The sequence below is a fragment of the Triturus cristatus genome, chromosome 7 (assembly GCF_964204655.1).
Source record: "Triturus cristatus chromosome 7, aTriCri1.1, whole genome shotgun sequence".
Classification (NCBI taxonomy): Eukaryota; Metazoa; Chordata; class Amphibia; order Caudata; family Salamandridae; genus Triturus; species Triturus cristatus.
The window spans coordinates 1,718,027,928-1,718,040,083 of NC_140590.1; positions in this window are offsets into that span (position 1 = coordinate 1,718,027,928).

Here is a 12,156-nt window from a genome sequence, read left to right on the forward strand (position 1 = left end):
AGGATCTTAAAGGTCTGGCGGCCTGATACCAGGAGAAAAGATTTTGGAGCGGCAAAGGTCCTAGCCCATGCACAGCCCTGAAAACAAGGCACGAGGCCTTGAAAAGAATCCGCTGCTGGACAGGCAGCCAATGAAGATCGAATAGTGCTGCCGATGATGACGCAGAGCGTGAACGAGCTAGGGCCAGTTTGGCTGCCATGTTTTGAATCCTCTGCAACTTAGATACCAGGGTATTAGGAGCCCCCAGAAGCAGTGCGTTACAGTAGTCTAATCTACTGAGAATAGTACTACGCACCACCTCTGCTCGAGCTCCCAAGGGGAGTAACGGCAAGATTTTACGTAGGGCTCGAAGTAAGCCCATACACGTTGCTGTAGTCTTATTTACAGAGGCATCAAGCTGCAGGCTAGGCTCAAACATGACCCCCAAATTACGAGCCGACTCGGCGGCTGTCACTGTGCCCAAGATAGAAGCCGGCCAAAAATCCTTTAGCAGCGGGCGGGGGGGCCAATCCAAGGAGCAATAGAGCACCTCGGTTTTTGCCCCATTAAATTGGAGCGAGTTAAGCCGAAGCCACTCTGCTGTTTCCGACATGCACTGGTAAAAGGTTTCCCTCGACACCGCCTCCTTACCCTCAAAGGAAAAGATCAGTTGAGTGTCATCGGCATAGTTGATAACTGAAATGCCGAATGACTTTATCAAACTGATTAGGGGTCGGAGGTAAAGATTAAAAAGGATCGGACTGATCGCAGTCCCCTGCGGCACACCCTGCTTCACCTGGCATACGGCTGAGCGAAAAGGTGGTAATGCCACTGCTTGTTGTCTATTACAGAGGTAGGATTTTAACCAGCTTAATGCCAAGCCAGCTACGCCCGCTCTCTGAAGGCGGTCCAATAGGACAGCGTGATCCATCGTGTCGAACGCGGCCAACATGTCAAGCAGCACTAAAAATGCTGCCTTACCCATGTCGACACGCGTTCGCAGATCATCCAACACGGTGATCAGAGCGGTCTCAGTCCCATGGGCCGGCCTAAATCCAAATTGGACTGCATCCAGACATGAGTTGGTTTCTAGGAAGTTGGATAAGGTTCTTGTGACCAGCCTCTCTACAACTTTTATAGGAAATGGCAACAACGAAATAGGCCTATAATTAGCTGGGCATAGCGGGTCCAAAGAAGCCTTTTTTAACAGAGGTGTCACTATTGTCAACTTCCAACTGTCTGGAACCGAAGCTGTGGCCAGTGACTGGCAGCAGATGGTATACAACGGGGGCAGCAGCTCTGCCTGGAACGCCTTCCAGAACTTATGTGGCAGAGGGTCAAGAGGGGAGCCCGAGGATACACCATTAGCCAGTGTATAAAATTCCTCCAAGGAAGGGGTGGGAAAGCAGGATAATTGCAGTTGCTCCTCTTTAGCCTCAGTCCCCTCAGCACCCGGAAAATAAAGGGGTTCAGATGGAGAGAGCCTTGCCGAGGCCGGTTGGCCCGAGGTCGAGAGGCCATTTAGGATTAACTTAATTTTTTCCTCAAACGTAGAGGCCAACGAGTCGCACAGTTCCTGAGATGCTACAGTAATTGGACTGCACAGGCTGGATTAGCCAAATTATTCACCAGTTTGAAAAGGGTCTGTGATTTATTAGAGGCCCTGGCCAGGGAATCTTCCAAAAACTTCGCCTTGGCCATCCTTAGGTGGGCTTTATACTCCCGCAGGGCCTGCTTATAAGCCGCACAATCCAATTCCCCATATCCTCTCCTCCAAGCACGCTCCGCCTGTTTACAGCGAAGTTTCTGCTGACTAAGATCACTGGTGAACCAGGTGTTAACTCTCAAAGGCTTGTTCTTCACCTTCCTTAAGGGGACCAATTTGTCTAATGATGTCAAAATTTGCTGACTAAGGGCAGCATAGCTCTTTCTCCACAGTATCCTCCACAGAGAATGCTGTGGGCAATAGTATAGGTAGACTTGACCCCCTTAACAGGCGAGACCATTGTCTGCTAAATTTAGGCCTAACCGGACCATCTTCACTTTGCAGTTCTCCCGGCAAAGAAATGGACATGAGGAGCAAAGCATGGTCAGTCCAGCATTGATCCATGACCCTATTAACTACGACCGACTCCTTGTCAGCAAATACCAAGTCCAATATGTGCCCCTTCACGTGAGTGGGAGATTGCACCAGCTGCTCTAGCTGTATATTGCTACACGCTTGGCAGATTTCTCTAAAGGCCGGTTCTTGTGGGCCAGAGGGTCGTAGATTAAAGTCGCCCAGCACTATGAACTTAGTATGGGAATTAGATAGATCATAGATACGATCAATAAATTGCTGGAAAGAGGAAGCGGTTCCGGAGGGCGGTCTATAGCAGAGGAGACCTGCTAATACTGTACCACCCTGAGCCGTCAGGGAGAAGCCCATGAGCTCAAACCCTATTACTTCCTTTACTTCAAGCTGTGAAAGGGAGAGCGTGTCCCTACAAATTAATCCCACTCCGCCACCCCTCCCCCGAAATTCGAGGGATATGTCTTATGAAGTAGCCCGGTGGGCAAGCCCAGCCAAGCTCCGCTCCGCTGTCCGTTCTAGTCCAGGTCTCGGTTATAAATAATATATCTAATTTGGCGGACTCGACTAGCAAAGCGATTTCAGTGTGATGCTTCACAAGGGAACGAACATTAAGTAGGCCACAAGAAAGAGTGGGCTGAATAGGTGACCGCGTGGTAGGTTGTTTACTTACAACTGTATGGTGATTCAAAGCACACAGTTCCTCCCGAGTATATACCAATTGCGGAGTTACCGCCACTATAGTACCGGGAGCAACCGGGACGCGAACGGGCGCAAACGGGCTTACCTCTGGCGCACCTCCGGAGCGCCCACGGCGCGCCCGCTGCGCGCTGACGCTGCGCGCCTGCTCATCCATTCCTATTAGTAGTATTACGCCACGCGGGGTCCGCCTAGTAGAGCGGCTGGACCCACCCAATATGGCGCCTGAAGTGGCCCAAAGCCTTCCCTCACCCACCCAAGATGGCGGTCGAAGCGCCGCAAGCCAGGAGCCCCCACTGACTAGATCCCGCCGAATGCGGGTGCCACAACAATTATAGTGCAGGTAAGCCTGACTATCCCCCGAGTGACAAGCGCCAAGTGCCTGAGAGCGAATTTAAGGCAGCGTAGCTTAAAAGCAGATTTCCAGTGAATGATTAAAATAGCAATGCGCGCGATGACAAGGTCTGCCTACCGTGCCCGAAGAGCGGTTTAAATAGCTCTCCAATACGCGGGGTCCGCCTAGTAGAGCGGCTGGACCCACCCAATATGGCGCCTGAAGTGGCCCAAAGCCTTCCCTCACCCACCCAAGATGGCGGTCGAAGCGCCGCAAGCCAGGAGCCCCCACTGACTAGATCCCGCCGAATGCGGGTGCCACAACAATTATAGTGCAGGTAAGCCTGACTATCCCCCGAGTGACAAGCGCCAAGTGCCTGAGAGCGAATTTAAGGCAGCGTAAGCAGCGTAGCTTAAAAGCAGATTTCCAGTGAATGATTAAAATAGCAATGCGCACGATGACAAGGTCTGCGTACCGTGCCCGAAGAGCGGTTTAAATAGCTCTCCAATACGCGGGGTCCGCCTAGTAGAGCGGCTGGACCCACCCAATATGGCGCCTGAAGTGGCCCAAAGCCTTCCCTCACCCACCCAAGATGGCGGTCGAAGCGCCGCAAGCCAGGAGCCCCCACTGACTAGATCCCGCCGAATGCGGGTGCCACAACAATTATAGTGCAGGTAAGCCTGACTATCCCCCGAGTGACAAGCGCCAAGGGCCTGAGAGCGAATTTAAGGCAGCGTAAGCAGCGTAGCTTAAAAGCAGATTTCCAGTGAATGATTAAAATAGCAATGCGCGCGAGATAAAGCAGCCTCAAAGGATAAACCTAAATTATTGCTCCATTGGATGGAGGTTTTGTATTATTAACTCCAGTATGGTGATATTTTTAAAAAACATTTTTAGGGCACTTTTTTTGTCAGATCAAATTTAGGCCTCAATATTCTAGTACCATTCCATGGTGTCTTCATTGTTTGGGCAAGACCACTGACCTGGTCAGTGTGACCCCTCTCCCCCGCGCAGCTTCACCACTGAGTGCTGAGCCCTGAGCGCTCTACTGCTGGGTGTTCGAGGCCCGCCCCCACCTGTAGGCTCCTGCCTGCACCTCATCCCTGGTTATCTAGTGGGAGAGTACTCTGCTCTTCTGCTGTTCTGCCTTTATTGCCTTTTTTCTCTGTGCCCTCCTTTGTTCTTTCATTTTCCTCCTCTTCCCTTTTTTCCTTGCTGCTTCTTCTGCTGTACTGCCTCGCTTGCCTTTTTTCTCTGTGCCCTCTTTCTTTCTCTCTCTCTTCCCTTTTTCTTCATTTACCCTTGTATTTTCCCTGCCGCTGCTGGCTCTGCGGCCCCTTCCCCTACAGTGTGTACTTTCCGCCTCCCAGCTGACTCCCCCTCCCCCGATCCCTACTTAATGGTGGCTACTGTGCGGCTGTGCAGTGGAAGTGCGCAGTGGGCACACCAAAGGCAAGCCCGTCTGTGCCCATCTGCAACCCGACCGCGATCAGTGCCAGGGACCCTGGTTCTCTGACCCGCCTCGGCTACAACTCCAGCACCCTCCATGATCTCAACCCCGGACGCAACAACAACTGCCTGCTCTTGACGCCGAACAACACCCAAGGCCCTCTCTCCTGTCTTCACTGCTGCCGCACCTTCACCCACTTCTGTACACCAGCAGCATCACCCAGCCTAAAGGACTTCACCGCTCACAAACCACTCAACTGCATCCTCCTCAACATATTCTCCCTACACAAGCATGCCATAGAAATCTGGGACTTCCTCAACACCTACTCGCCCGACGTTGCCTTCCTCACAGAAACTTGGACCAATGCTAACTCCACACCCGACATCGCTACCGCCATTCCCGACGGATACAAGATCAAGTGCAAGGACCGCCCCATCCATCCAGGAGGCATCGCCATCGTCTACAAAAACATCCTCTGCATGACCACTGTCCGGGACAACACAACAACCCTCATGGAGCACCTCGACTTCCAGATCCAGACCAATCCTACAACAACCTTTCCCGGAACCCTCATCTACAGACTGCCCTGCCCCAGCACTCTCCTTCATCAACGCCATCACTCACCTCAACACACTCCACGCCCTCGCCTCCATAGACTACATCCTACTTGGAGACCTAAATTCCACCTGGACAACCACGAGGACTCAAACACCACCTCCCTCCTAGAGAACCTCACCAACATAGGACTGAAACAACTAGTCATCACGCACACAGTGGGGCACATACTCGGCCCCGTCCTCGCAGAAGGAAACAGCGTCTACTACAGCCACACCACGGAACTCGGCACATACTCGGCCCCGTCCTCGCAGAAGGAAACAGCGTCTACTACAGCCACACCACGGAACTCCTCTGGACAGATCCCTGCAGCATCCACTTCTCCTTCAAAAAACCCACTGTACACAAGCATGCCCACTGCCTCCCTCGCAGAAGCTGGAACACGGTCAACTGAAGACCAGCTCATCTCCGCCCTTATCAGCATCCCACCACCGATTACAGCAGACACAAACACCGCAGCAAGCAACCTCTACTGCTACATCTCGAACTGCGCAGACACACTCACCCCCCTCAAGTTAGCCACTGCAAGACATTTCAAGAAAGTGAGTTGGTTCACCCCTGCACTCCAAGAATCCAGACACTCCTGCAGACGACTCGAACAGACATTTAGGAACAACAAAACCTCAGAAACATGCGTCGCCTACAAAGCAGCTACCACCACACACCGCCAGCTCATCAGATCCACAAGAAAGAAATCCCTCCAAGACAGAATCCTCAGCAATGCTCACAGCACCAAATAACTCTTCTCCATCATCAAGGAATTCGCCAAACCCGGCAGTGAAACAACAGACGTCCTTCCCTTCCATACCTCTGCAACAGACTCAGCACCCTCTTCCACCATAAGATTACCATGATCTACAACAACTTCGAAAACCAAGGCCTCCTCACCACTCCAGCCCCCCCTCCATGAAACGCCACCCAACAGACCCTGCTAAAATGGAACCCTATCACGACAGAAGACACCCTGAAGACCATGAAAAGCATCCACTCTGGAACATCAGCGGACCCCTGCCCACACCACATCTTCCAAAGAGCCACCTCCATCATCGCATCCAAACTATGATGCACGATCAACTGCTCCTTCGAGACCGCCACCTTCCTGACTGGAAACACTGCATGAAGCAGCACACATGAAAGTGACAGAATGGCATTTTAGGATTGTTTATTTGCAGGAAGGGGCACCTTCCTACACAAAAACAATCCTCCCCTACATGCAGACACTATTGTACTATGGTAAAAGGGTGCCTGCGTTGGCGCTAAGTTGCTAAACTTAGCACCATCACAGGGGGAAACGCAAGGTTGCACCACAATCTTGTAAATATGGTGCAGCATTGCGTTTCAGACGTGGCGTGGAGAGGCGTTAAGCCAGGAAGGCTAACGCCTCACTTTGCCACTTCATTGTACATATGGCCCTAAGTTTAGACCAAAAGTTTAACTTTACGACTTTTCGTTGTTCACAAAGGTAAGTTACGAGAAGTATCTTCAAGTGCAGAAATTCTACCCCGAATGCGGAGATTCAGCTTCGAGTGTGGAACCCCATTTCCGAGTGCAGAACCTCCACAGTCTTGAAGATACTACTTGTAACTTACCTTTGCGAATACGAAAAAAGTAGTACAGTTAGACTTTTGGTCTAAACTTTACTTTTGTGAATCGGGCCCTAGATCGATAGCTACTATATATTATGGTATTAATATGTTGGAATTTACATATTAATAACATAATATAACCCAAATCTCGCGTTACCACCCTTCAATTCCTCCCTCGTGGGTTGCGCTATGCTGTCTCAGAAGTAATTTAGTAGACAAAGTTACGTAACAAAGACACATTTGTAAGTCAGTAGAATACCTCATGCATCATCAGTTGACGCCTCTCATCAGACGCCTTCAGGATGTTCCATTGAGTGAGTCCATGTCCGAGGCTGCGTGATACCTTGTTCACTGCTGTTATTCCACCTTTGGAGTAGTCCTGTGGCAGACTAGAGCCTGATTTAGCCACCAAGGCGATCAATATCACATCCCAATCAGTGGTTGAGTCAGTTCCACCCTGCTTTGTCAACAATTTGGCCCTGCTCCTTCGACCAGGGTGCTATACTGAGTGCCCCTTCACTTTCCAACACTTCGCTATGCCATCATTGGCCAGTACTAGGGAGAAATCTGTAGATCTACCTGTTTCGTTCGATCCTTTGGGTCTGTTTTGGCGACCCAGCAAACAGAACGCCGGACTGAGCCCCACCATCCTGCCATTAACCTCATCGATCTATTTTACTGTAATTTCCCAGTAATTCCAGATCACTCTACAATCCCAGGCCATATGATAAAAATACGCCCCAGTAGACCACACTTTTGGCAGAAGTCAGTGGCCCCAGGATACACGCACCTTTTTTTCGGGGATACCCCATAGATCTATATAGTTAATCTTTATGTAAAATGCCCATTTCCATGGGCTGCTCACTACCGCTCCTGTACGGGCCCCTGCGGTGAACTCCTCAGAGCTACGGCTAGTTACATGATATGCATTCGTGTGGTTCGCTCCCTTGCCTTCTGGGTCGGCTCCTCAGAACATACAAAATACATTTCATTAAGCTAGAAAAAGCAATGGCAATGCCACAGTTGCAAAAAAAAAAAGAAAAAAAAGCATTGGCAATGCCAATCTGTTTTGTCTTGCCAATAATTGCTTCCTATAAGTAATGGATTTCTCTAATGTGGAATTCTGAAGCTTGCCGATATCAATAAGAAAGAAAATACATTTTGAATTGCGCTAAAGCGGATTTCATCAAGCGGAATGGCCAGGCAGCAAATGGCAGCTGTCAGGCCCCACCCAAGAAATGTACCAGAATTATATTTATAGATATGAAAAACAAAACCATTTGTGATCAACATTCCCTTTTATGAATCATCCATTGAAGGCTTTTCACACCAACCATTTTATCTTGTCACTCATCACAGACATTGAATGACACGTCCATAAGTCCAGTAACTTTCAAGCTGAATTCTATTGTATAAATCTGTCCTCTCTCTGTGGTGTGCCTTCCAGCAGTGCCTGATCTGTGCCTTACTATCTTCACTATTAAACCAGTCCTCATTTAGTATTGTATTATATGATTTATATACTATTTACTACCCCTACGCAGGGCACTTATCAGATATCCTACATGGCTAGTACGCTACACCGTGTAGGGTGAATTGTTGAAAGGGTGTCATCTTTGTTTTGAACCTATATGAGAAGTGTTTCCATGTCGTTTTTAAGGACCACCCAGTTGCAGTTATTGAGTAATGCAGCACATAACAGTGTGGACGGAGGAAGAAGTGTCAGAGGTACATCAATGTATTCACTAAACTGGCAGCTTTCATCAGCTCTGCTGATCCATTTAGATTTGATTCTAGTTTGCAATCTTGTGAAAGGAGATGCACAGTTTGGCTTGAGCCTGAGCTCTTTAAATGTGAATAAAATCCCACACTAGCCATGACAATAAAAGCCAAGGGTGCTTCCTACTAGCAAGGCAAGTGAACATCTGAAATTAAATAGGTAGGAAACAACAAGTTGGCAAACATGAACTGGAGGCACTACTGAGGTGGACTGTATATGCACTGTTTAATGTGTTTCTTTTGATGTGCGGAAAACCGATACAAATATATATATTTTTTAAATAATTGACAAACATATTGGAGGTAGGCCAAATATACTGGGATAGCCAAGAATATTGCATGATTGTGTACATATAAAGGAAACAGGAAGTACAATGACAATTAGTGACGTTTAAGGCAGAAGTTAGGTATCACAAACATGCAATTACATTTTTCGCTGAAAGACTTGTGAATCCAACAAGTATTGGCAAAGCCAAATGGTGTCGCCTATGCCAGAGCTATTGATTTTGCCAATATGGTTTAGCAATGCTGTACACCAGACTGGCTGCTGCTCAGCATGGCTAAAAGTTAGCAGAGTAAAGGAGAGTGGAGTGGAGTGTTGTAAAGTAGAGTAGAGTGGAGAGTTATGGAGTGTCATAGGGTGGTGTGGAGTGGTATACAGTAGAGCTGCATGGAGAGGAGTGAAGTGGAGTGTCATGGAGTAGTGTACAGTGTTTGAAGTGTTGTGGAGGAAGTAGAGTGTCATAGCGTGGAAGGGCGTAGAGTTGAGTGGCATAGTGGATCTCAGTGTCAGAGTTGAGTAGAGTGGAGTGCCATAAAGTGTTGTGGAGGTTTCAGAATTCAGCAGATGCTGCACTAAACGCTGCATGTGAGCAACCAAACCTGCGTTACTGTAAAGAGTCACATCCTACATAGGATGAAAGCATTTTTACCCAGCTTCCATAAGGAAATGTACAGAGACAACTGTACTTGTTATTACGTACACAAAGAATAAAGAAACAAGCCCCGAAGAAGTCCTGGATTGGACAAAATGTGTTGGCTATGGCTACAGAGAGAAGAAGTGTTGCAGGGATCCTGCTCATGAGCAGAACTATGCTTGGGACCATAGAACATCAGCATGTAGGGACTGAGTCACCGTACCATGAGCCAGAGTCCAACTAGCTATAGTTTCTCACTTTCCCTCCTACTCATATCTAGAGAGATAAGCAAATTGACACCCCAGAACAAACACTCCCAACCCTCTCAGGGATTGCAGTAACAGGACACCCCCTTTCGCTCTCACACTCGTACTCATCCACAATAAGATATAACAGAGACATGAAGGAAATATAAATTATTCATTAAAACTATTGTGCTCTAGAATGCAGTATACGTGCCACAATCAGAAAACAACTGCCTAGCAAAAGTACCAGCATCATAGTCAGTAAACCGTATATTATGAAAAGCCCTGTCATATTATGACAGATTAGCCTAACCTCACCTCCCCTTCTACAGAAGCAAAATGATTATATAACAAAGATCTCTAAGATTAGCAGCTGACCTCATACCTTAGCATACATTGATGGACGTTCTACATTTCAGATACAGTTGTGATCATCTCTCCAAAAAATCTCTCTGTGTGTGATACATTACTGTGCATACCTATATGACAAGGCGTACATGCTCATAAACAACAGCTGCATTCTTGTGTAGGGTCTAGATGCTAGTGCCTGACCAGAACAAAATAACAAGGGACATTGTTGTTTGACCTTGTGTGTTTTGTTCAGACTAAATCCCAGGAAAGAACAGAATGAGAAAACAACTGCAAATTATGTGTGAAAATACAATGTGGCACAAAAGCAAACATGTTTATATAGTAACGTGTGCAAAGCAAATGCGGCCTGTGTCGTGCAGTTAGGCTAACATAGGGAAAACTACAATGGGCTATATACAGAACACACAAAACCCTCCCCTTGGTCAGGAAGGTAGCATGTAAAGGGGTAACAAAAATCTGAGGATAAACAAATTCAAAGAAATTACTAAGAGTTATTCGATTTTGGAAAACAACAAATGGCAGATTGGAAAGAGAAAAAAAACAAAATAATGCGTGTCAGAGTAATCCAGTATATAATCAATCATTGTATAATCAAAGGACTCCATACTGGGGTCTGACTACATGTAGATGGACAAATCAGCAGCCCAGTTCAGAAGCTCCAAAGAGCAGACATGATTCTCAGCTCCAACCGATGCAGGCACTGTTACCAGGCAACCTGCTTTAACTTCAACGAAACATTGATCTAATAATCGCTGTGCCGATGCACAGGAACTCCCATTGGCCATTTGCTCCAGACTCGGATTCGACAGAGGTCGCACACCCAAAGAACAGTCCTGATAACGGGCCACTAAGCGACTCATCAGCAGTTCGAGATACAGGGCAATAGGCATCTGTACAGCCAAGCATATGTCCAGTGCCCATTGAAAGAGGCACCAGATGCAGTGAAGTACAGGTTGCACACAGGTGAAGTAAGCCCGGTGGATTATTAAGCACCAATCTACAGCCAATGCTGGCAGTGGAACCATTCCAAAGAGCTGAACCATACGCTCACGGAAGTGCTGTAGCGATGCCAGTTCCGGGGCCGCTGCAAAGGGGGAACATCCGTTGCGGAATGGCAGTACTAGGATGAGAATGTGGCAAACACGAAACAGCAATAATGGGAAACCATTGAACACGCTAGAAAAAATAGAGTGTTTAAAAGAAGGAATTACTTCAAAAACTGTTTAAAAAGAAGTCATGAGGTCAGAGCCTACTAGTTTAAAAGAAAACAAGTTACTTACCTGTAACTTTGGTTCCCCAGTATTGGTAACTTTCATAGATTCTCATGCTTTGTATCATTCCCCGTCGTCGGAATGGGAGCCTCGGTAAATAAAAAATATCATAACCATAGAAACAAAAGAGAAAAATAGGCTTAGGCCTCATCTCATTTTGTAGTATATCACCCTCTTTGTGTAAAAGAGCCCAAACTTTTGCCAGGACCAATCAGCACAGCCTCACCCCTTTGGAACCTTCCTGAGAGAGCTCAGAGCCTCAGATTTTCGTAGCCGTTGTGCAAACAGCCACTACCTTAGTAAACAGGCAGAGCTTTCCCAGGGGAGGTGGGTGGGCGCATGAGAATCTATGAAAGTTACCAATACTGGGGAACCAAAGTTACAGGTAAGTAACTTGTTTTCTTACCCCAGTATTGGAACTTTCATAGATTCTCATGCTTTGTATCAGAATAGCCAGCAGTAAATCACAAAAGCACATTTTGGTAGACACTTGGCATTACATAACCATCCCAATACCATAAAGAACTAGTACATGGTAATCAAGAAAAAACAATCATCACTGAACCAAATGTGCTTACCAGGATGGAGGGATTGTAGGGAAAGCTCACCTCTCAATGAAAAAGATTCCTGAGGACTGCTTGACCAACAGCAGCGTCATCTCGTCCCACCGACTCCAGGCAGTAGTGTTTCGTGAAGGTGTGTACACTGCTCCACGTTGCTGCCCTGCAAATGTCTTTGATAGCATCTCCAGCAAAAAAGAGCCACTGAAGACGCCATCGCTCTTGTAGAATGAGCACGGGACCTTCTGTCCAAAGGTTTGCCCGCAGCCTGATGACAG